Source organism: Mustela putorius, unplaced genomic scaffold (assembly GCF_011764305.1).
Source record: "Mustela putorius furo isolate JIRA1106 unplaced genomic scaffold, ASM1176430v1.1 tig00003962_pilon_pilon_pilon, whole genome shotgun sequence".
NCBI lineage: Eukaryota > Metazoa > Chordata > Mammalia > Carnivora > Mustelidae > Mustela > Mustela putorius.
Genome location: NW_025422106.1, coordinates 24,175,870 through 24,201,043, shown reverse-complemented (window position 1 = coordinate 24,201,043; position 25,174 = coordinate 24,175,870). Strand labels below are relative to the sequence as shown.

Sequence of the window (25,174 nt, the reverse complement as noted above, 5' to 3'; positions counted from 1 at the left end):
GAGCACAGGCAGACAGAATGGCAGGCAAAGGCAGAGGGAGAAGCAGGCTCCCTACCAAGCAAGGAGCCCGATGTGGGACTCGATCCCAGGACGCTGGGATCATGACCCGAGCCGAAGACAGCTGCTCAACCAACTGAGCCACCCAGGCGCCCCTCCAGTTGACTATTAATGGTATGACTGTGAGTGCTGTTTTTTCTGTTGATCTTCTACCAATTCTACTATTATTTGTTTTGTTCATAGTTGCCATAATAAGAGAAAACTTTACTCTTTTTTTTAAGATTTTATTTATTTATATGACAGATAGAGATCACAAGCAGACAAGAGAGGTAGGCAGAGAGAGAGGAGGGAGCAGGCTCCCCGCTAAGCAGAGAGCCCGATGCAGGGCTCGATCCCAGGACCCAGTATCATCCCAGTATTGACCTGAGCCAAAGGCAGAGGCTTTAACCCACTGAGCCACCCAGGTGCCCCTTTACTCTGTTTCTGACGTTAATAGCAATGCTTCTAAAGTCGTGTCATTAAATCTGCTCTTTGCCATAGATTCTGATAATCTTTCATCAGGTTAAGGCTATTCCCTAAAAAAAAAAAAAAAAAAGATTTGGGGTGCCTGGGTGGCTCAGTTGGTTACGTGACTGCCTTTGGCTCAGGTCATGATCCCAGAGTCTCAGGATCGAGTCCCACATCAGGCTCTCACCTCCACGGGGAATCTGTTTCTCCCTCTGACCTTCTCCCCTCTCATGCTCTCTCTTACTCTCTCTCTCTCTCTAGTGGATAAATAAAATCTTTAAAAAAATAAAATTAAATTAAAAATTTTAAGAAAGATTTTATTTTGGGCGCCTGGGTGGCTCAGTGGGTTAAGCCGCTGCCTTCTGCTCAGGTCATGATCTCAGGGTCCTGGGATCGAGTCCCGCATCAGGCTCTCTGCTCAGCAGGAAGCCTGCTTCCCTCTCTCTCTCTCTGCCTGCCTCTCCATCTACTTGTGATTTCTCTCTGTCAAATAAATACATAAAATCTTAAAAAAAAAAAAAAGAAAGATTTTATTTATTTGAGAGATAGAGCATGAGCAGAGGCAGAGGGAAAGGGAAAAGCAGACTCTGGTGAGTAGGGGCTAAATTTTATTAAATATTTTTTCTTCACCTGGTGATGATCATGTGGTCTTCCTTTTTTGACCTATTAATATGGGGAGTGGAGGTGCCTGGATGAATTGGTCAGTTGAGTGTTTGACTCAATTTCAGCTCACTTCATGATCTTCGGGGTCGTGGGATCGAGCCTCACATCAGTTTCCACACTCCACACAGAGTCTGCTTGTCCCTCTCTCTCTGCTCCCCCCCACTTGCTCCTTCTCTCTCTCTCAAATTAAAAAAACCTAAACTAAAAAATGGGGATATACATTAATAAATTTTTTTTAAATATTTATTTGACAGGGAGAGAGTCAGTGAGAGAGGAAATATAAGCAGGGGGAATGGCAGAGGGAGAAGCAGTCTTCCCACTGAGTAAGGAGCCAGATGCGGGGCTCAATCCCAGGACCCCGGGATCATGACCTGAGCCAAAGGCAGACTCCCAACAACTGAGCCACCCAGGTGCCCCCATTAATAAATCTCTAATGTAGAACTATCATTTCCTTCCTAAAATAGCTGTGTGTTCTTAAACTTACTCTCCCATCCCCAAAAGGAACATATTCTTGACCTTACTTACTTTTTTCATGGGCAATATATCTTGTTTTTCATTCATTTTCTTAAGTGTTTTTATTTTGCCTGCATGCCATTTATTTTTTCTGTGCATATTATTTGAGCAACAGCTACATGCTTTATACCATCCATTGTGTTAAGGGAATACAAATATGAGTGTGCTGCACTAAAAGGAAAACCTTACCTTAGTGAGGATTTATTGGAAATCAGTTTTGAAAGTATTAAAAAATACTTTATACTTAAAAATGTTTTTATATAAGAATAAAATGTTGGGGAAGGGAATAGCATAACAGAATTGGAGATACAAAGGATAATCTGGTGGCAGCGTTTAGGAGGGGAGGAAAAGTACAAGCCAGAGGCCAGTTCTTAGTGTAATGTCTAAGATTATACTAAAGACAATCTAGTTCAGACTAGGATCCATAGTAACAAAAGGGAAAGGGTGGATATGAGGGCACCATTACAGTCTGACTTGGTTGGTTGTTTAAAAATAACTGGGTTAAAGGAGGAGAGAATTGAATATTTTGGCAAAATTTTGAGGTTAAATAACTAAAAACTTTTAGCTACTGATGATTAAAATGGGGGAGGTTGGAAAAGGAAGCCTTTGGGGATACATGTTTGAGGTTGGACACCCCTAAGGAGTGAAGACCACCTATGTACAGCCTCTCCGATATTATCATATGCAGCTGAGTGGATGCTTTTTGGTGATGTCTGTGTGATGAAAATGACAGATCTCTTGGAGAGGCAGTGTGATGTAGAGGTGAAAAGAAAATAATTCAGTTAAGCGTCTGCATTTGGCTCAGATCATGATCCCGGGGTCCTGGGATTGAGCTCCGAGTTAGGCTCCCTGCTTGGTGGGGAAGCCTGCTTCTCCCTCTCCCACTGGTCCTGCTTTGTTCCCTCTCTCACTATCTGTCTTTGTCAAATAAATAAAATCTTTAAAAAAAAAAAAAAACCACACACAATTTAAAACCAAGAGTTTGCATCCCAACCCCATTTATAAAACTATGGACCTTATGGGACACCTGAGTAACTCAGTCATTAAGCATCTACCTTCAGCTCAGGTTATGATCCTGGGGTCCTGGGATCGAGCCCTGCGTCAGGCTCCCTGCTTAGTGGGGAAGCCTGCTTCTCCCTCTCCCAGTCCCCCTGCTTGTGTTTCCTCTCTCACTGTCTCTCTCTCCGTCAAATAAATTTTTAAAATCTTAAAAAGAAAAACACACACAAAAAGTATGGACCTTAGTTTTTACACCTAAGAAAAAGGAATACTACCACCAGCCCCCTCAATTGTTTTGAATAGTAAAGGAAATGGCACTTGTGAAGTAATATTGTAAACTTTCAAATTGATAATATTAAGGTAGTTTACAGTAGTTAGAGAGACTATTAGGTGAGTGTATGGAAGGAAGGATAAAGCAGCTAGAGGCAGCACATAAAGCAGTGCTACTTTAAATAGGATCAGCAAGTCTTCAATATAGTTCTAGAGCAGCACTGTCCCACAGGCCTTTCCTCAGTGTTGGAAATACTCTGCATTGTCCAGTATGGTAGCCACCAGTCACATGTGGCTATTGAGCACTTGAAATGTGGCCAGTGCATTCTGAGGAGATGACTTAAAGCATTTTTTTAAAATTGTGGTACAATATACATAACATGCAATTTAACATTTTAACCTTTTTAAAAAAAATTTTTTTAAAGATTTTATTTATTTATTTGACAGAGACAGGGAGAGAGGGAACACAAGCAGGGGGAGTGGGAGGGGAGGAAGGAGGCTTCCAGGTGAGCAGGGGACCTGATGCAGGGTTTGCTTGATCCCAGGACCCTGGGATCATGACCTGAGCTGAAGGCAGATGCTTAATGACTAAGCCACCCAGGTGCCCCACATTTTAGCCATTTTTAAACGTGAAATTTAGTGTACCACCAAACTATTTTCCATAGTAGCTGCATCATTTTACATTTCCACTAGTAATGCACAGGGCTTCTTATTTCTCTGTCTTCCCCAAAACAGTATTTTCTGGTTTTCTTCCTAACAGGCATTTTTAATAGGTGTGAAATGATATCTCATTGTGTTTGGGTTTGCCTTTCCCTAATAACTAATGGTGTTGAACATCTTTTTACATGCTTATGCCATTTGTCTGTTTGGAGAAGTCTTTTCTAGTCATTTGCCTGTTTTTGAATCAAGTTATTTGTTGTTTTGTTGTTTAGTTGTAGGAGTTCTTTATATATTTTGGGCATCCCTCCCTTAGTAGACACATGGTTTGCAAATATTTTCTCCCATTCAGTGGGTTGTCTTTTCACTCTGTTGAGAGTGTCCTTTGATATGCAGATGTTTTTAATTAAAATCTTTTTCTTTTATTTTTTATTGAAGTATAGTTGACACATAATGTTACATTAGTTTCAGGTATACAACATAGTGATTCAACAGCTCTGACAGCTCTGTATGCTGCGCTAATTACAAGTTTAGCTATCCTCTGTCACCCTACAACCCTATTACAGTATCATTGACTACATTCCTCATATTGTACCTTTCATCCTTGTGACTTATTTATTCCATAACTGGAAAGAAGCCTGTACCTTCCATTCCCTTTCACCCTTTTTTGGCCCATCCCTTTGGCAACCACCAGTTTATTTATGAGCCTGTTTTTGCTTTTATAATTTATTTTTTGTTTGCTTTTTTAGTTTCCACATGTAAGTGAAATCATATGGTATTTGTCTTTGTCTTGGCTTATTTCACTTGGCATAATATCCTCAGTCCATCCACGTTGTCTCATATGGCAAGATCCCATTCTTTTTAATGGCTGAGTAATATTCCATTGTGTATGTGTAGCATATCTTCTTTATCCATTCATTTGTCAGTGGATACTTACATTGCTTCCATATCTTGGCTGTTGGAAATAATGCTGAAGTAAACATAGGGGTGCATATATCTTTTCAAATTAGTGTTTTGTTTTCTTTGGGTAAGTGCCCAGTAGTAGAATTACTGGATCATATGATATTTCTGTTTTTAATTTTTTGAGGAACCGCCACACTGTTTTCCACAGTGGCTGCACCAGTTTACATTCCTACTAGCCGTGCATAAAGGTTCCTTTTTCTCCATATCCTCTCCAACACTTGTTATTTCTTGTGTTTTTGATACTTGCCATTCTGCCAGGTGTAGCGTGATACCTCATTGTGGTTTTGATCTGCATTTTCCTGATGATGAGTGATATTGAGCATCTTTTCATCTATTTGCTAGCTGTATCTCTTCTTTGGAAAATGTCTGTTCAGGTCCTCTGTTCATCTTTTAATCAGATTATTTGGGTGGGGTTTTTTTTGGTGTTGTGTACATTCTTTATATGTTTGGGATATTAACCCCTTTTTGGATGTATCATTTGCAGATATCTTCTGCCATTTAGTAGGTTGCCTTTTCATTTTGCTGATGGTTTTCTTCACTGTGCAAAAGCTTTTTGTTTTGGTATAGTTCCAGTAATTTATTTTTGCTTTTGTTTCCCTTACCTGAAGAGGGTAAGTCCATTTTATTTATTTTTTATTTTGTTGGCTATGCTTTTGATGTCAGATCTAAGAAATCATTGCCAAATCGAGGGTCATGAAAATTTCCCCCTGTACTTTCTTTGAAGAAAATTCTGGTTTGGGGCACCTGGGTGGCTCAGTGGGTTAAGCCTCTGCCTTCAGCTCAGGTCATGATCTCAGGGTCCTGGGATCAAGACCTGCATCAGGCTCTCTGCTCAGCAGGGAGCCTGCTTCCTCCCTCTCTCTCTGCCTGCCTCGCTGCCTACTTGTGATCTCTCTCTCTGTGTCAAATAAATAAAATCTTTAAAAAAAAAAAAAAAGAGGGTGCCTGGGTGGCTCAGTGGGTTAAGCCGCTGCCTTCGGCTCAGGTCATGATCTCTAGGTCCTGGTCTCTGCTCAGCAGGGAGCCTGCTTCCTCCTCTCTCTCTCTTTGCCTGCCTCTGCCTACTTGTGATCTCTCTCTGTCAAATAAATAAATGGAATCTTAAAAAAAAAAAAAGAATATTTCGGTTTTAACTGTTACATTTAGGTCTTTGATCCATTTTGAGTTCATTTTTAATATGGTATTAAGGTAGGGGTCCAACTTCATTTTTTTGCATAGGAACATTCAGCTTTACAGCACCATTTGTTGACAGCTCTCCTTTCCCCCATTGAATGGTCTTGGCACCTTTGTCAAAAATCGATTGATCATGTAAGTGAAAGTTTATTTCTGGGTTCTCTATTATGTTCTACTAGTCTGTATGTCTATAAAAATACCACACTGTTTTGATTACTGTAGTTTTGTATTCTTTCTAAAACATTGAACTACTACAGTAATATCTACAGAAACTTTGTAGCATCTGAACCATCACTGGTCTCCCGATAACTGCACCATATGGAAAGCATGGTTAGAGAGACCTGTACATAGGATAGTTTAGGTTCCTCCAGGTGATCACTGTCTCCTTTTCTGTTTTCCTTTTGGAAATGCCCGCCTTCTTCTGGAACCAAAGAGAACCTATTGCTTTCAAAAAATTAGCAGAAAAACAAACTCTGCCTCTGGCCAAAATGGAACTTCTGCCTTTTCCTATTTCCATAATAGCAGAGATGATGGTACCCTAAATGGGGTACATATTTTAAAAGAAATTCCCTCCCTAAATGAAGATGATGATTATATTAAAGCACCTATACTTTATTCATCACTTTGTTCTTATGGGAACAACAAAAATGCCTTTAGGCATTGTCGTATATCCAATTCCATTTTCACACAGTGAACATTTAGGTTGTCATACTAGGAAACTCCTTACCCTCTCCATTTCTTTTTCCTTCCAGGTAAGAAATAATGGATAAGATACAAAGGTGGTAGGTCCTTAGTATTCTTCCTAACAGTCTCCCTGACACCCCCTTCGTATCTTCTCTCTAAAGACTCCCTAGGAGTTCTGTAAATCTTCTTGGAGTAAACAGGAAAACTCAGTAAATAAAATTGGGAGTCTTAAAATCAAAAGGCTGTCAGACACAATTTTCTAGGAAGAAGATGCCTTTGGCCTTGGACAGTCAGGAGCAGAAGGTTTGTGGTGTTTTGTATAAGCATTCTGTTATGACTCTCCTGCAGAGGAGTCCTCCAGTCAACCTTAGACCAAAAATGGAGCTTGTATATCCTGGCCTGCCCATAATCACTCTGCATCAGCTTCTCCTTAGAAGAGGCTGGAACATCCCTGTGTATTCAGAATTAGACTAGCTCAGCTCAGCAGCTACCCAATTCTCTAAAAATGATTCCTCCACCTTATTGCCTTATAGTCTACACCCCACCCTTATTCTCACCCCTTTTCTTGTACAGAGATAAGTTATTTATTACAGAATTTGGGTTTTCCCACACTGGAATTGACCTATCACCAGTCTACCAAAATGCCAAGTACTAACCACTTGGGTGTTCTGGTATCAGAACTTAGAAGTGTCCCAACTGTCCCACCCAGCCTCCTCAGCTCTCTTCTCCCTCCTGGATTATTATGCTGGAATGATATTCCTCTTGGATTTCAGTGTGTGCAGTCTTATTTGGGTGGAGCCTTGAGCTGTTCACAGGAGTGCTGGTAATGTCTGGCCTTCAGTGCTGCCAAAGGCAAAAAGCTGGCCTTGTCTCAGTTTAAAGCACATAGTTGGATTGCTGGGCCAGTGTTAGATGGAGGGTGGGGTGAGCAAATACCACTCTCTTCCTACTGTGTTTTCAGGAAATGATTATAAAGCAACTATAAGTGCGAATGAAGTCAAAAGAATGGCTTGGCACCCTCCCCCCACCCCCAGAAAAACCAGATGAACACACACACACACACACACACACACACACACACACATACACATGCAGTCCTACCCTCTTTAAGTTCCATCCCAGATCCACACCCTTATTATTCTGCAGGATTTAGCTTTGCTACTATTTCAGAGCAAAAAGCCTTTGTTAAACTATCTCCTTTCTCTTCTCTGGAAGAGAACTCAGCCATAGTCTGCTGAACGAGAGCTGAACTTCCCTTTAGGCAAACTGTGGGTTCCACTTCCCTGTTGTCTCCCTTCCCAAGAGGAGTGTGGGCAGAAGCATATAGATGGGAGGAATAACCAAGGCCAAGATTTAATCTCTCTGTTAGGGAATGGGTTTTTCAGAACTAGTAGTAAAATTGTTTGCAGAGACCGTTGCCAGTAAAAGGAATCTCTATCCCGTCAACATACTTCCATTCCTTTCTTCCAGCCGCCTTTCCCTTTCACCTGGTACCTTTGTGGGGTTTCAGCCATATGGCTCTTAATGAATCTTGTCTGAAAGTGGCAGGTTGAGCTGTGCAGATCACAGTACCCCTGGGTCTGCCTCTCCCTTCACAGCAGCTGTTTGCCACTGACCAAGGTGGCGACTGAGCCTGTGTGTGTGGCCGGAGTCTGTGATGAGACTCCCACCCAGGCCTGGGGAAGCCCTCAGTCAGTGTGGTTCCTGTGGCAGCAGCCAAATACGCCAGAGCTCCTCATACCTTCAGGGCTATGGTGTAACAGCCAGCTTTATGCGGTGGCATTGTTTAGCGTTGGTTGACTTGACTTCTCTGTCCCCACCTTCTTTGTTTAAGGGAATCTGGCCATGGCTCAGTAGAAAAGAAGCTGGCATTTGCAGAGTGGCTTCCTGCTGCCTCTCTTGTAGTAGGAACCAGGACCACCTTCCATTTCTGCCTCTCTACCCGTGTGGCAATGGTAAGGGACCCCTCTGTGTTCAGCCTCCCGTTGTGGGGTTTCAAGTTGCCTAAGATCAGGACGTGGCTATCTGCCAGGTTATCTGCCCAGATAAACATTTATTGTTTACAGGGATGTGTTTCAGCTGCTCTGGCTGATCCCACTGGTGAGATCTTCTAGTTTCTTGAGGTTTTTAAGCCAGTATGTGGGGCTGACATCCAGACACAGAACTAACTGTTGGAGCTGCAAAGACTCTTAAGTGACCAGCAACTTCTAGCTTAGATTAACCATTACCTCCTCTCTACCCAGTGCTAGAGCCAAATTTATCTCTCAATTCCCAGTCCTGCCTCCAGGTATTGAAACTGCCTCTGCATTTTGAACATTTTTGGCCTTTCAAATTTGGGGGTTTATATAAGACCCAATATTATGACAGAAGCAGCTGAATACTTGTTTTAGGTGGCAAAACCAGCATTCTGACACTTACATGTTTTCCTTAATAGCTAGTGAGGCAACTATTTAGGGAAGGCAACAGGAATACAGATTTTCTTTAATCTGAACAACCCTGTCCACTGCATCCAAAGGTACATAGTCTTTTTATTTTTTAGTGATATAACTGATTTCCAACCTTTTTTGATACTACAAATTGAAAGAATTTTTTTTTAAGATTTTTATTTATTTATTTATTTTTTTGACAGACAGAGATCACAAGGAGGCAGAGAGGCAGGCAGAGAGAGGAGGAAGCAGGCTCCCCGCTGAGCAGAGAGCCCGATGCAGGACTCGATCCCAGGACCCTGAGATCATGACCTAAGCCGAAGGCAGCGGCTTTAACCCACTGAGCCACCCAGGCGCCCACAAATTGAAAGAATTTTACAGTGAACTCACTTATCCTAGCATCTAGAGTCTGTCATTCTCCTTTTATTATACTTGCTTTATCATGTATTTGTACATCTCCCTGTACATCCATCATCAATTTGTTGTGGTTTTTTTTTTTTTTTTCAATTTTCTTAAGTAATCTCTAGACCCAAAATGGAACTCAAACTCACAATCCTGAGATCAGGAGTTGCATGCTCTACTGACCAAACCAACCTGGTGCCCTTTTCATCAATTTCTTTGTGATCTATGTCATCAGTACATTTTCCCTAAATCCTTCAGCATGCTATGTGTCATTAACTAGAGTTCAGTGTTTGTTTATGGCTTTTTCTTTTGAAAAGCCATGATCCTGAGATCATGACCTGAGCCGAAGGCAGACACTTAACCATCTGAGCCACCCAGGCACCCCAGGTCATTTCTTTTTATTCCTGAATAATATTCCATTGTATGGATGTACCACAGTTTTTTTATCCATTCACCTGTTGAAGGACATCTTGATTGCAACCAGGTTTTGGAAGTTGTGGATGAAGCCACTCCAAATTATAAATAAAGCTGCTCTTTTTGTGTGTGGAATTTTGTGTGAATATGTTTTCACCTCTGGATAAATACCTAATTTTACCAAAATCTGGCAATTGCTAGATCATATGATAAAACCATGTTTAGCTTTGTAAGAAACTGCTAGACTGCCTCCAGAGTAGGTATACCATTTTGCACCCTACCTGCAATGAATGAAAGTTCCTGTTACTCCACATCCTTTCTAGCATTTGGTGGTGTTTGAGTTTCGGATTTTAACCATTCTCATAGCCATGTAGTGGTATCTCGTTTTTGTTTCAGTTTGCAGTTCCTTAATGGCTCATGATACTGAACATCTTTTCATGTGCTTATTTGCCATCTGTATATCTTCTTCAGTGAGGTGTATTTTCAGATCTTTTGCCCATTTAATTGGGTTGATTGTTTTCCCATTAATAAGTTTTAAGAGTCACTGATGGATTTTTATTTATTTTTAATAGAAGCAGTCAACCTTATTTCTTTAAAAGATTTTATTTATTTATTTGTTAGATCACAAGCGTGGGTGGGGGAGCATCAGGCAGAGGGAGAAGCAGTCTCCCTGCTGAGCAAGGAGCCAGATATGGGACTCGGTTCCAGGATCATGACCTAAGCCAAAGCCAAAGTCAGTTAACCAGCTGAGCCACCCAGCATCTCACTGATGGATATTTTATTTTATTTTATTTTAAGATTTTATTTATTTATTTGACAGACAGAGATCACAAGTAGGCAGAGAGGCAGGCAGAGAGAGAGGGGAAAGCAGGCTCCCCACTGAGCAGAGAACCCGATGCTTAACCAACTGAGCCACCAGGTGTCCCTAAAATGGAATCCAAAAAAAATTCAAGTAATCTAAAAGAAGTTAGGGAAGGAGGTATAAAAGGTACAAAATGGAGGAACAAAGTAAGAAATGGCAAACAAAACAAATAACAAAACTATAAGTCTAAACTCAACCATAAGAATAATTACATCAAATATTAATAAACTAAATTACTCCAATTAAAAAGAAGAGGTTGTTGGTATGGATTAAAAACTAAGACCAATTAGGGGCGCCTGGGTGGCTCAATGGGTTAAAGCCTCTGCGTCCGCTCAGGCCATGATCCCGGGGTCTTGGGATGGAGCCCTGCATCGGGCTCTCTGCTCAGCAGGGAGCCTGCTTTCTCCTCTCTTTCTCTCTGCCGGCCTCTCTGCCTACTTGTGATCTCTATCTGTCAAATAAATAAATAAAGTATTTTTAAAAAAACAAAAAACAAAACCAACAACAACAAAAAAACTAAGACCAATTATATGTTGTCAATAAAAGACACAAAAAATATTTAATTTATTCATTTGACAGAGAGAGACATAGCAACTAAGAGAACACAAGCAGGGGGAGTGGGAGAGGGACAAGCTGGCTTCCCGCCTGGCAGGGAGCCCAATGTGGGGCTTGATCCCAGGACTCTGGGATCATGACCTGAGCCAAAAATAGACTGAGCCACTCAGGTACCCCAAAAGACACATTTTATATGTAAAGACACCGACTGGTTAAAGCACATGGATGGGAAAAGATATACCATGCAAATAATAAACATAAGAAGGCTGGAGTGGCGATATTAATATCAGAAAAAATAGATTTCAAAGCAAAGTATTACCAAAGATAAGTGATCGAGGATAAGAGATAAGAAGGGCATTTCACAATGATAAAACAGTCAATTCATCAGGAAGATAAAATTATAATTGTGTACATGCTAATAATAGAGAACCAAAATATAGGAAGCAGATTAATAGAATTAAAGAAAAAATATCTACGATCAGACTTGGAGATGTTAATACTCCTCTTTCAGAAACTAACAGAGCACCTACATAAAATATTATTAAAGACAGAGAGGATCCAGGAAGGGGTGCCTGGGTGGCTCAGTCAGGGGTCTGCCTTTGGCTCAGGCCATGATCTCGGGGTCCTGGGATTGAGTCCCGCATTGGGCTCCCTGCTCAGTGGGGAGTCTGCTTCTCCCTCTGCCTCTACCCTCTGTTCACGTGCATGCACGCTCTCTCTCTCAAATAAATAAAATCTAAAAAAAAAAAAAAAGACAGAGGATTGGTACACTATCAGTCACCTTGATCTAATTGATATTTATAAATCACTATATGTAGTAACTATGTAATACATTCTTTTCATGTACATACAGTATGTTCTTCAAGACAGAAATGTACTGCTCCATAAACCAAGCCTCAATAAATTTACAAGGGCTGAATAATGATCTATGATCACAATGGAATTAAATTAGGAATTGAGGGGTGCCTGGGTGGCTTGGTGGGTTAAAGCCTCTGCCTTTGGCTTGGGTCATGATCCTGGGGTCCTGGGATCGAGTCCCGTATCGGGCTCCCTGCTCAAGCGGGAGGCTGCTTCCCCTCTCTCTGACTACCTCTCTGCCTACTTGTGGTCTCTGTCAAATAAATAAATAAAATATTTTAAAAAATAAATTAGGAATCGGTAACAATTATGAACCATTTTATACCAACAAGTTTGACAACTTAGATGAAATGGGCAAATTCCTTGAAACCTACAACTTACCCAAACTGATACAAGATAAAACAGAAAATATGAATAATTATATAAATTAAATAAACAGAATTCATTATCAAAAACTTCCCATAGGAACTCTAGGCCAAGGAGGTTTTACCAGTAAATTCTATCAAACATTTAAGGAAGAATTAACACCAATATTACATAAACTCTTTCAGAAAATGGAGGAGTAGGAAGTTTTACTCTAAGACATTTAATGAGGTTAGCATAGCTCTAATGCCAAAACCTGACAAGATATGACAACAGCATAATTATAAGTATCTCTCATGAACACTGACACAAAGTTCCTTACCAAAATACTGGCAAGAGTAAGGTTTATTCAAGTAAGGGAAGGTTGTTTAAACATTTAAAAATCTATCAGTGGGGCAGGGGGTGGTTGGCGCCTGGGTGGCTTGTGGGTTAAAGCCTCTGCCTACAGCTCTAGTCATGATCCCAGGGTCCTGGGATCAAGTTTTGCATCGGGCTCCTTTCCTCAGCAGGGAGTCTGCTTCTCCATCTGCCCCTCCCTCTGCTTGTCCGGGCACGTGTTCTCTCTCTCTCTCTCAAATAATACAATCTTTAAAAAAAAAAGAATTCCATTTTAACTTACTCATTAGCTTTTAGTTGTATCTGTTTACATTTTTTTTTTAGTTTTGGCTCTGTAGATTATAGCAAACATCCTTAACTTTTCAGTCTAATTAGAGTTACTATTGTACCACTTCCCATAACACATAAAAACCTTGTAACCATACAGTTCTAGTTATTAGTCGCTCTGTATTTTATTATTATGGTTGCTAGATAGTATATACCATAACATACATATGTATGTAACATACTACATATATTATAAACCCCACATGACAATGTTATGGGGTTGTTTTGTTGTTTTTGCTTCAAAGACATGCAAACTTTATTCTTACTAATTTAATATTAGAAAAAATTTTGAATAACGCTAAAGCCCATGGTGATAATGTTCTTGGTATATAGTAAAATATACATAACAAAATTTGCCATTTTATCTTTTTTTTCTTCTGTTGCATGTGCTCTTGGTGTCATATGCAATAAAATGTTGTGAAATCCAATGTCATGAAGATTTTTTTTTTCTTAAAGCTTTTATTTATTTATTTGACAGACAGAGATCCCGAGTAGGCAGAGAGGCAGGCAGAGAGAGAGAGAGAGAGAGGAGGAAGCAGGCTCCCTGCTGAGCAGAGAGCCTAGTGTGGAGCTCAATCCCAGGACTCTGGGATCACGACCCGAGCCAAAGGCAGACACTTTAACCCACTGAGCCACCCAGGCACCCTCAATGTCATGAAGATTTTCCCCTATGTTTTATTCTAAGAGTTTTAGTTTTGGTTCACAAGTTTAGCTCTTTGATCCATTCTGAGTTAATTTTTGTATTTGGTGTTAGGGATCTAGCTAAATTCTTTAGCATGTGATTATCCAGCTTTCCCAGCACCATTTGTAAAATGTTATGATTTTTGCTTTAAACAGATTTATATTTTATTTATTATTTTTTTTAGATAAACTACTCCCAATGTGGGGCCCAGATTCATGACCCCAATCTCAGTAGTCCCAAATTCTGCTGAGTCAGCCAGGTACCCCCAGATCTGTGTATCTGTTTTAACTTAGAAGGTAGAAAAATTGTTTTCTTGGGCACCTGGGTGACTCAGTTGGTTAAGCATTTGCCTTCAGCTCAGGTCATGATCCCAGGGTCCTGGGATCAAGTCCCTTGTTGAGCTCTCTACTCAGTGGGAATCCTGCTTCTCCTCTCCCACTCCCCTGCTTGTGTTCTCTCTCTCTCTGTGTCTCTCTCTGTCAAATAAATAAAATCTTTTTTAAAACAAAATAAAATAAAATAAATAAAATAAAAGATCCGACCTTTTTTATTTTTTTTAATGTTCTCTGTATCCTGTGGCTGCTTTCAACATTTTCAGTAGTTTGACTATTAAATGTCTAAGAAAGATTTTCTTTGTATTTATCCTGCTTGAGGTTTGCTATATTCTTGAATCTATAAATTGTGTTTCACTAAACTGGGGAAACTTAGACATTGTAACCAAATAAAATAAATAAATTTTCTTTCCTGTTCCAAGCTCTCCCTTTTGCTTCTGGGATTTAGTTTCACATACGTAAGGCCTTTTACTATTGTCTCCCAAATCTCAAAGGCTTAATTAATTTTTTTTCTCTCTGTTCTTCAGATTGGCTTATTTCCATTGTTCTGACTGAATTTACTCATTTCTTTGTCATCTCCATTTTCTTTTAAGTCCATCCAGTGACTTTCTTACTTCAGATATTGATGGTGTTTTTCATTTCTAGACTTTCCATTTGGTTCTTTTTCATATTTTCTGTTTCTCTGCAGAGATTTCTTGTCTTTTCATTTATTTCAGTCAATTTCCTTTATTTCATTGAGCACAGTTATGATAACTTCTCTGCCAGTCTTGCTGGCACTAATTAACAGCAATTCTAATTTGAATTAATAGCAATTCGTGTCGTTTCGAAGTTGGTCTCCATTTACTATATTTTCTCTTGAGAATAGGTCACATTTTCCTGTTTCTTTGTATATTGAGTAATTTTAGATTTTATCCTAGAGCTGTAAATGTCCCCTGGGTTCTGTTTTATTCCTCCAGAGAAGGTTGATGCTTTATCTTAGCTAGCAGTTCAATTGGTTGGGCTCAAACTGCAAGTCAAACATCCATCCGGTTTGTCTGGTTTCTTGACTTACATTAATTCATTTATATTACATTAAATCTGTGCACGCACCATTGAAAAGTCAGTCAGAAATTTAATCATTATGTGTATGCAGAATATGGGACCTCCTCTCTGACTCCATCCTTTATAGGATTTCCTCACTTATTTTCTAGCAGCTATGATTGTCCCAAACTTTGCCCTCTATTTCTTTATCTATTAAAGACTATGGATTTTCCCACAGACTTTGTGTCGTCCTGTATGGGATGCCTTCCCTAAACCTGTAAGTTGGGAGGAGGAGGTAAAGTTAACTTTCCCAGCTCCTTCTTCTGAGTATCAGTACCCCTTTCAAATCTTGCCTGTTTTGGTTCACTCTCTAGGGCCTTTAGGTATTTGTTTTAATTATTTTGCCCTGAGTTTATCATTGTTACCTGCAGGAAATGTGATCTGAAATGGATCTTTGACATAATGAAAATTACCATTCTAACTAATAAGCTGACTTTGAAAATGTTTAAAAGAGGAATCCTCAGGTACTTTTGAACATTGACATTTGTTTATCTTTGTTAGGGAGTTATCTTGTCATATTCTTTGCCCATTTATTAGAATATTTTTCACTTATGGTTTTTTTAAGGCTTTTTTAGCAAGGGTTGTAACTTTTTTTCAGTCATTTATATTGAAAATACTTTTTTAAAAATATTTATTTATTTATTTATTTATTTTTAATATTTTGTTTGTTGACGATCTGGATGGAGTCAGACATTGTGAGGCTTTTTTTTTTTTTTTTAAAGATTTATTTATTTATTTGACAGAGAGAGATCACAAGTAGGCAGAGAGGCAGGCAGAGAGAGAGAGGAGGAAGCAGGCTCCCTGCTGAGCAGAGAGCCCGATGCGGGACTCGATCCCAGGACCCTGAGATCATGACCCGAGCCGAAGGCAGCGGCTTAACCCACTGAGCCACCCAGGCGCCCGAAAATACTTTTTTAAAGATTTTATTTATCTGTTTGACAGAGAGAGGGGGGGAACACAAGCAGGGGAAGTGGGAGAAAGAGAAGCAGGCTCCCCCTGCTCTGCTGGGACTTGATGTGGGACTTGAACCTAGGATCCCGGGATCATGACCTGAGCCGAAGGCAGTTGCTTAATCAACTGAGCCACTCAGGTGTCCTATATTGAAAATATTTTTATATAGCTTGTCACTTACCTTCCATTATCTATGGAATTTTCTCAAATGCAAATGATTTTACAATTTTATGTAGTCAACTTTTCATTTTCCCTTTATGAAATTTGTTTTTATGCTTACAGAAGTCTTCCTAGTCTCCAATTAGATGACTTATTGTTCTTATTATTTTACCTTTTGAAAAATTATTATTATTAAAACTTTTATCTGAAGGGGCACCTTGGGTGGCTCAGTGGTTAAGCATCTGCCTTTGGCTCAGGTCATGATTCCAGGGTCCTGGGTTTGAGCCCTACATCAGGCTCCTTGCTCAGCGGGGAGGCCTGCTTTTCCCTCTCACACTCCCCCTTTTTGTGTTCCCTCTTTCCCTGTCTCTCTCTCTCTGTCAAGTAAATAAATAAAATCTTTTAAAAAAAAACTTTTATCTGGAATTTATTGTGCTGAATGATGTGAGGTAGAGATCTAACTTAAATTTCCTAAAGTAGTTTACAAACGGTCTTACTGTCATTTATCAGATAATTTATTCTGTCCTTATTTAAATAAAAGATAACCTTCATCTTATATGAACTGTATATATGCTCTACTAGAATATGTGTAGATATATAGACATGCATACTATTTTCTTTCTCAGCTGTTTTATGTTTGTATATTCTTGAAACAACTTTACTGTTTGAGTTACTGTAGCTTTGTGATATGTTTTAATATTAGTGATGTGACTTTACACACACCCTTTTTTTATATTTGGTTCAATATTCCTTTGGCTTTTTCCACCTACATATACTTTATGCAAACTTCAGAATATTTTAAGTTCTATTAACTCCCCTTCCCCCAAATCCTCATGGTACTTTTTTTATTGAGATACAATTAACAGGTAACATTATATTAGTTTCAGGTGTGCAACATGATTATTCAATAATATATGCAAAGTAGTCACCCTGTCTACTAGCATCCATCACCACGTATAGTCACATATTTTTTTTTTCTTGATGAGAACTTTTTCTTTTTTTTAAGTAGTCTCCATAGCCAGCATGGATCCCAACTCGGGGTTTGAACACCCTGAGATCAAGATCTGAGCTGAGATCAGGAGCAAGACACTTAATTAGCTGAGCCACCCAGGTGCCCCAGTAATGAGAACTTTCAAGATTATTCTCTTAGCAACTTCGAAATATACAACAAAAAACATGGAACACTTCATGAATTTGTTTGTCATCCTTGTGCAGGGACCATTAATCTCTCTGTCATTCCAATTTTAGTATATGTGCTACTGAAATGAACGCTTCTCATGGCATTTTGATTAGCCAGGAGCACTTAACCATGGCATTCCCTTTAAAATTTTCTTTGAAAAATATTGAAATGGTTATAAATTTTCTTTTTTTTTTTAATTTTATTTATTTATTTGACAGAGAGAGAGATCACAAGTAGGCAGAGAGGCAGGCAGAGAGAGAGGGGGAAGCAGGCTCTCTACTCAAGAGAGCCCGATGCGGGGCTCGATTCCAGGACCCTGAGATCACGACCTGAGCCAAAGGCAGAGGCTTAACCGACTGAGCCACCCAGGCGCCCCCATGAAATGGTTATAAATTTTCTTATTAGAACAAAGTATACTCTGCATATCAGTTTCTTTAGGTCTCACATCTCACATTTTTTTTGGTAATTTTCTTACAATAATGAATGAGATTTTTTCCCTTTACATCTTCTAAATAGTACTTAGGAAAAGCTAACTTATTTATATCCAGCTATCTCATCTACTCTCTTATTGTTATTGTTTTTTTTTTAGCTGATCACTTTGGGTTTTCTAATTATATTTACTTTAATGACAATGTTAATCTTTTTTTCAGTAGTCATATATCTTATTCTGATTTCTGCCTCATTGCCTTACCTGAAACTAGATGCATTTAAATAATAATGCTGTGATAGTAAGAGTTTTCAAAATTTTAATAGGAATATTTTAGTATTTTGAATATTTGCATAATGCTGCTGTTATTTTAAAAGATAATTAGCATATTAAGGAAGTGTTTTTCTTTTATTTTTAAGATGTTTTTTAAGAGAGAGTGGGTGCCAGCAGGGAGAGGGGCAAAGGGATGAGCAGGGGGAGGGGCAGAGGGATAGCAGACTCCCTGCTGAGAGGGAAGCCCAGCCCCTCTGCTGCCATTTCCTCAGTCCCAGAACCCTGAGATCATGGCCTGAGCCCAAGTCATACACTTAACTGACTGAGCAATTTAGGCACCCTGTGTTTCTCTATTTTTTACTGAGTTTCTACACACAGAAAAAAAAGGAAAGAAAAGTATGCTGAAGTTTTGACAGATGCATTTTCATTAAAATACTATAAAAATGGGGCATCTGAGTGGCTCATTCAGTTAGCCATCTGCCTTTGGTTCAGGTCATGATCCCAGGGTCCTGGGATTGAGCCCCACATCAAGCTCCCTGCGCAGGGGAGAGCCTGCTTCTCTCTCTCCCTCTGCCTGTTGCTCTCCCTACTTGTACTCTCTGTCAAATAAATAAATAAGTAAAATATTTAAAAATAAATAAAATATAAAATGCTATTAATAATCACTTCTTTCTTTGTGTGATATGTTAAATATATTTTCTAAACTTGACTTGTCCATTTCTTATTGGGATAAACTCTGTTTGGATTCAGTGAGTTTTATTTTAATGGTCTGCTAATTTTGATTTGCTGTTATTTTACTTAGGATATTCACATCCACTTCCATAGTGGGCCCGGCCTCTCCTTTCTATCTTTGCTGTTTATTCTTTGGATATTTGAATATTAGGTTGGCTGACTTTATAAAAAGAATGGGAAGCAGCTTTGCTTTTTCTGTGACTTGGAAAGTGTACATTACTTTGAGAGCCATTCTTGACTCTTCCTCTCAGTTTTTACCTTCAGACTCTTCCGCAGTCCTATCACTCTGTCTTTTAAATTCATGTAGACTCTGGGGCACCTGGGTGGTGTATTCAGTTGAGTGTCTGACCCTTGGTTTCAGCTCAGGTCATGATCTCAGGGTCGTGGGATGGGATCGAGCCCCACATCAAGCTCCATGCTCAAGGAGGAGTCTGCTTGAGATTCTCTCCTCCCCCCTCTTTCCCTCTCCCTCTGCCACTTCCACTCATTCTCTCTGTCTCTCTGTCTCTCTCTCTGAAGTAAATAAATCTATAAAAATACCATGCAGAATCCCTTTACAGTAACACGACCCTGGTCTAAAATTAAAATGTTCCTTTCTCTTCCTTAATCTGTTACAGTAGGCTTACTCTGACCTTTGCCCCTTCCATATAGTCACAAAACAGCAATCAGAATGATCTTTTAGGATGTAAGTTGGATTATTTAACACTACTGTTCCAAGCTCCTCCAGAGGGTTCCTCTCACTCAGAAAGAAATATCAAGCCCTGACTGGGGCCTACTTCCTTTCTGACCTCATCCCAACCACTCTCCTCATTGCTTACTCCTCACTGGCCAAACCAGCCTACTCATTCTTGAGTCATGCCAGACAAGTCATACTCTGGGCCCTCTGCACTTCTACTGCATTCATTGCATAGTTTACTTTTTGTGTCCTTCAGATCTCTATTAAGGAGTCAGCCTTATCAGAAAGTTCTTTTCCCATGAACTATAGAAAGGAATACTCTACCCCAGCCACACTCAGTCCCCTACTGCTCTTTATTTCTTAGCACTTAACCATCACCTGACAATAGATTTTTGCTTTTGTTTTTGCTTTGCTTATTTATTGTCTCCCACCAAAATGTGTTAACTTTATTTTTATTTACTGTATTAATCTCTAGTGCTTAGAACAGTTCCTGGAGAATAGACCCCTTTCCACACCACTAATACGTATTATTGACTGAACACATTGATGATTTTTTTTTAAAGATTTTATTTATTTATTTGACAGAGACACAGTGAGAGAGGAGCAGGAGAGGGGAAAGCAGGCTTCCCGCCAAGCAGGGAGCCCGATGTGGGGCTTGATCCTAGGACTTTGGGATCATGACCTGAGCTGAAGGCAGACGCTTAATGACTGAGCCACCCAGGTGCCCCTGATTTTGGTGTTATTAATGAGTTTTAGCAAGTAGCTGAATTCACAAATACAAAATCCACAAATAATGATGACCAAATATATTGTGGTAAGTGGCGTGAGGGAGGTATGCATTGAGTACCATGGAGGCACAGAGAAGAACACTTGGTTTAGTCCTGGTGGAAGTATGGGTTGTAGGGAGGAAAAGGAGAATGACTTTGGAAGGCTTCCTGAAAGTTAACTAGGCCAAGTGAGAAGAGAGTGTTCCAAGTAGAAGGAACAGCATGAGCAAAAGACAGAGGAGGTGTGACACAGCAGAGGGGTTGCAGGGTGTCTAAATCTATGATAATTTGGGGGATCCTATGAGAAAGTTGGAGTGGGAGAGAGACTGAGCCTTCTGCAGGAACACTTTCTAGTTTGGTGCTGTGGTGTGTATGGGTAGGGTCAGTGGGCTGGGCCCAAATAATGTACTTCGGGATTCTGGAAGCAGTTGTTTCTGGATTTTCTCATTGTTTACTTCTCGTGTCTGCATTGTTAATTCAACAAAAGCAGTACCGTCTCATTCATTAAATTAGGTAGGGTGGAAATTGCTGAATTTTTTGCCCCACAATTTGTTGATTAAAATTTGAGGGCTATTCTTTTAGATGGTGCTTTAGGCATTCCAAACTTAAATATGCAGAAGATACTAGTGTTTCTTTGTGTCTTCGTTGTTGGAGGAATTTTTTTTTTTTAAGATTTTATTTATTTGTCAGAGAGAGAGAGCTCGCAGGCAGACAAAGTGGCAGGCAGAGGCAGAGGGAGAAGCAGGCTCCCTGTGGAGCAAGGAGCCCGATGTGGGACTCAGTCCCAGGATGCTGGGATCATGACCTGAGCCGAAGGCAGCTGCTTAACCAACTGAGCCACCCAGGCATTCCATTGTTGGAGGAATTTGCCAATGGGTTCAATTAAGTAGGGCAAATCTTTTCTTTTCATTTTGATATTTTTATTGCCTTTAAAAATTTACAAAGCTGGGGTGCCTAGGTAGGGTTAAGGTTCCGACTCTTGGTTTCAGTACAGGTCCTGATCTTAGGGTTGTGAGATCGAGCCCCGTGTGGGGCTCTGTGCTCAGCATAGGGTCTGGTCGGGGTTCTCTCTCCCTCTCCCTCTGCTCCCTGACCCCACAAAAATAAATAAATCTTTTTTTTTTTTTAGACTTTATTTATTTATTTGGCACAGAGAGATCACAAGTAGACAGAAAGGCAGGCAGAGAGAGAGGGGGAAGCAGGCTCCCTGCTGATCAGAGAACCCGATGTGGGGCTCGATCCCAGGACCCTGAGATCATGACCTGAGCTGAAGGCAGAGGCTTAACCCACTGAGCCACCCAGGTGCCCCATAAATAAATCTTTTTTTAAAAATGTACAAAGTCAACACATCCTTAAAAAGTATGAAAATGCAGATAAACAATGTGTTTTTACCATCTGTCAATAACTACCATTAAATCTTAGGGTATGTTTTTCCTGCGTGTTTATATAAGCCACAGCACTTAGTATTGGAAATGTCTAAGGCCCATTAACCTTGGGAATCAGAAGAAAAAATCCATGCCTAATTATCAACTCAGAACTTGACTGGAAAAGTAGTACTCTAATTTCTAAAGTCAACATAGGTACCATACCTTGCTGTTTATCTGAGTACACAGAATGATGCTGTAATGTCTTTCCTCTCCTGTGTAAAGAGAAACTTCTTTTTTTTTTTTTAAAGTTTTATTTATTTGACAGAGATCACAAGCAGGCAAAGAGGCAGGGGGAAAGAGAGGAAGGGAAGCAGGCTCCCTGCTGAGCAGAGAGCCCATGCAGGCTCAATCCCAGCATCCTGGGATCATGACCTGAGCCAAAGGCAGAGGCTTTAACCCATTGAGCCACCCAGGCGCCCCCACATGGATGATTTGAAGGAACTCAGCCTGTAGTAGTTTTGGACAGAAAAACTTAGACACCTCACTCCTTTTTCTGTTCTTTGCTTATTAGTCTTTTCTGGTTTTTTAGCTCTTGTGTCAAATTTTTAGGCAAAATTATTGAGATATAACAAACACATAGAATGAGTAATTCAATAGTTTTAAATGTTTAGTTGGATGAGTTTGACAAAAATACACGCTAGTGTAAACACCACCACAATTGTGATTATGGAACATTTCCATCACCTTTGTATCGATTTTGTTAACTTAACCTTATCCAGAAAATCATCCATTTCTCTAACATCACATTTTTTTTTTAAGATTTTATTTATTTATTTGACAGAGAGAAATCACAAGTAGATGGAGAAGCAGGCAGAGAGAGAGAGAGGGAAGCAGGCTCCCCGCTGAGCAGAGAGCCCAACGCGGGACTCGATCCCAGGACCCTGAGATCATGACCTGAGCCAAAGGCAACGGCTTAACCCACTGAGCCACCCAGGCGTCCCTAACATCACATTTTTAAATCTCCTTACTAACAAAAAATTAAGACTATATTGTTATATCCACTTTCCTTACTAATTTTTGTTCTCTAATTTTTTTCTTTAATTTGTTAGCAATGAGCATTTCTTAGTTTTCAAAAACTAGCTCTTATAATTTTATACTTTTTATTTTATCTTTATTTTCTTTTATTTGTCTTTGGTGTGATTTATTCTACTTTTGTTGAATCTTCTACTATTATGTTTTTTATTAGTTTACTTAAAAGATCTATAACTTTGAATATACCATTACTAGTACTTTGGCCACATTCTAACCCCTTTATTTATTTATTTATTTGATTTTTTGTTTTTTATAAACATATATTTTTATCCCCAGGGGTACAGGTCTGTGAATCGCCAGGTTTACACACTTCACAGCGCTCACCAAAGCACATACCCTCCCCAATGTCCATAACCCCACCCCTCTTCTCCCAACCTCCCTCCCCCCAGCAACCCTCAGTTTGTTTTGTGAGATTAAGAGTCACTTATGGTTTGTCTCCCTCCCAATCCCATCTTGTTTCATTGATTCTTCTCCTACCCACTTAATCCCCCATGTTACATCACTACATCCTCATATCAGGGAGATCATATGATAGTTGTCTTTCTCCGCTTGACTTATTTCGCTAAGCATGATACGCTCTAGTTCCATCCATGTTGTCACAAATGGCAAGATTTCATTTCTTTTGATGGCTGCATAGTATTCCATTGTGTATATATACCACATCTTCTTTATCCATTCATCTGTTGATAGACATCTAGGTTCTTTCCATAGTTTGGCTATTGTAGACATTGCTGCTATAAACATTCGGGTGCACGTGCCCCTTTGGATCACTATATTTATTTATTTCTGAGATTTTATTTATTTACGTGAGTGAGAGAGCATGAGAGGGTAGAGGGTTAGAGGGAGAAGTGGACTCCATGGTGAGCAGGGAGCCCTAAGTGAGACTCGATCCCGGGACTCCACGATCATGACCTGAGCTAAAGGCAGTTGCTTAACCAACTGAGCCACCCAGGCGCCCTCTAATCCCTTTCGATGTGTACTAGTCTAATGATCATTTCCTAAATAGGCTTTGACTATCATTTTGATTTTCTCTCTCCCTTTTTAAAAGATTTTATTTATTGGGGCACCTGGGTGGCTCAGTCGGTTAAGCCTCTGCCTTCAGCTCAGGTCATAGGCTCAGGGTCCTGGGATCGAGCCCCGCATCGAATTCTCTGCTCAGCAGGGACCCTGCTTCCTTCTCTCTCTGCCTGCCTCTCTGCCTACTTGTGATCTGTCTTTCAAATAAATAAATAAATGAAAATCTTTAAAAAAGAAAATAAATAAATAAATAAAACATTTTATTTATTTATTTGATGGAGAGACGCAGAGAGAGAGGGAACACAAGCAGGGGAGTGGGAGAAGGAGAAGCCAGCTTCCCAATGAGCAGGGAGCCTAACGCAGGGCTAGATCCCAGAACACTGGGTTCATGACCTGAGCCGGAGGCAGATGCTTAACAGCTAAGCCACCCAGGTGCCCCCTTGATTTTCTCTTTGATTCTAAAGTAATTTGGGAAAATTTTATGGGTTTTTTTTTTTTTAGTTTTTAAGTTGGATTTCTTAAACTTTTGGTATTAATTTCTACTTCAGGATATCTTTTTAAAATTTCTGTGACTGAATACATAATACTTTTTTTCTTTGAACTTTTATAGATTTTGAGAATAATGTATTTTTTCAACATACAAAATTCAATATATAACTATTGAATTATCATTAGAGTATTCTAATTATATTATTTTTACCTACTTGATGTTAAGGAATGAATAGTGCTTATTAGTGGTATTAGTCTACTGCTGCAATTGGGCTTTTGTCAGTTTTTACTTGTATTTCAAAGGGTTTTGTTTCTATATTTTCATTTCAGTTCATTCTTGCCTTGTATCCTACTTTGGTTTTTTGTTTTGTTTTGTTTTGGTATTTATCTTTGCCTAATAGATTTTTTTTCTATGTTCCCCCTCACCCCACTTTTTTCCTAAATCTCATTGTCTCTTCTAAACTGTATTTATAACATTGCATTAAAAATTATTGAGATGAAATTCATGTAACATCTAAAATTAGCCATTTAAATAAATAATTCCCTGACATTTAGAACATTCAGAGTGTTGTGCAACACCACCTCTATATTCCTTGCATTTTAATTCCAAAAGATACTTTAAATTATTTTTCTCTACATATCAGGAAGAATTAAACAAGATATAACAGTCTCTTGGGGCTCCTGGGTGGCTCAGTGGGTTAAAGCCTCTGCCTTTGGTGTGGGTCATGATCCCAGGATCCTGGGATCAAGCCCTGAATAGGGCTCTCTGCTCAGCAGGGAGCCTGCCTCCTCCTCTCCCTCTGCCTGCCTCTGCCTTTGGTGTGGGTCATGATCCCAGGATCCTGGAATCAAGCCCTGAATAGGGCTCTCTGCTCAGCAGGGAGCCTGCCTCCTCCTCTCCCTCTGCCTGCCTCTCTACCTACTTGTGATCTCTGTCTGTCAAATAAATAAATAAAATCTTAAAAAATAAAAAGATATAAC

General features: G+C 39.7%; 1 protein-coding gene and 1 non-coding gene across 4 annotated transcripts in view; one reads left to right on the top strand and one right to left on the bottom strand.

Moving 5' to 3' along the window:
• The window catches only part of SMG6 (SMG6 nonsense mediated mRNA decay factor), a 245,642-nt gene that overhangs the window by 166,314 nt on the left and 54,154 nt on the right, over positions 1-25,174 (top strand). The gene's annotated exons all lie outside the window — the stretch shown is intronic.
• LOC123389226 lies at positions 17,344-17,445 on the bottom strand. The gene has a single exon (XR_006603823.1). It is a non-coding gene; the product is annotated as a U6 spliceosomal RNA (small nuclear RNA).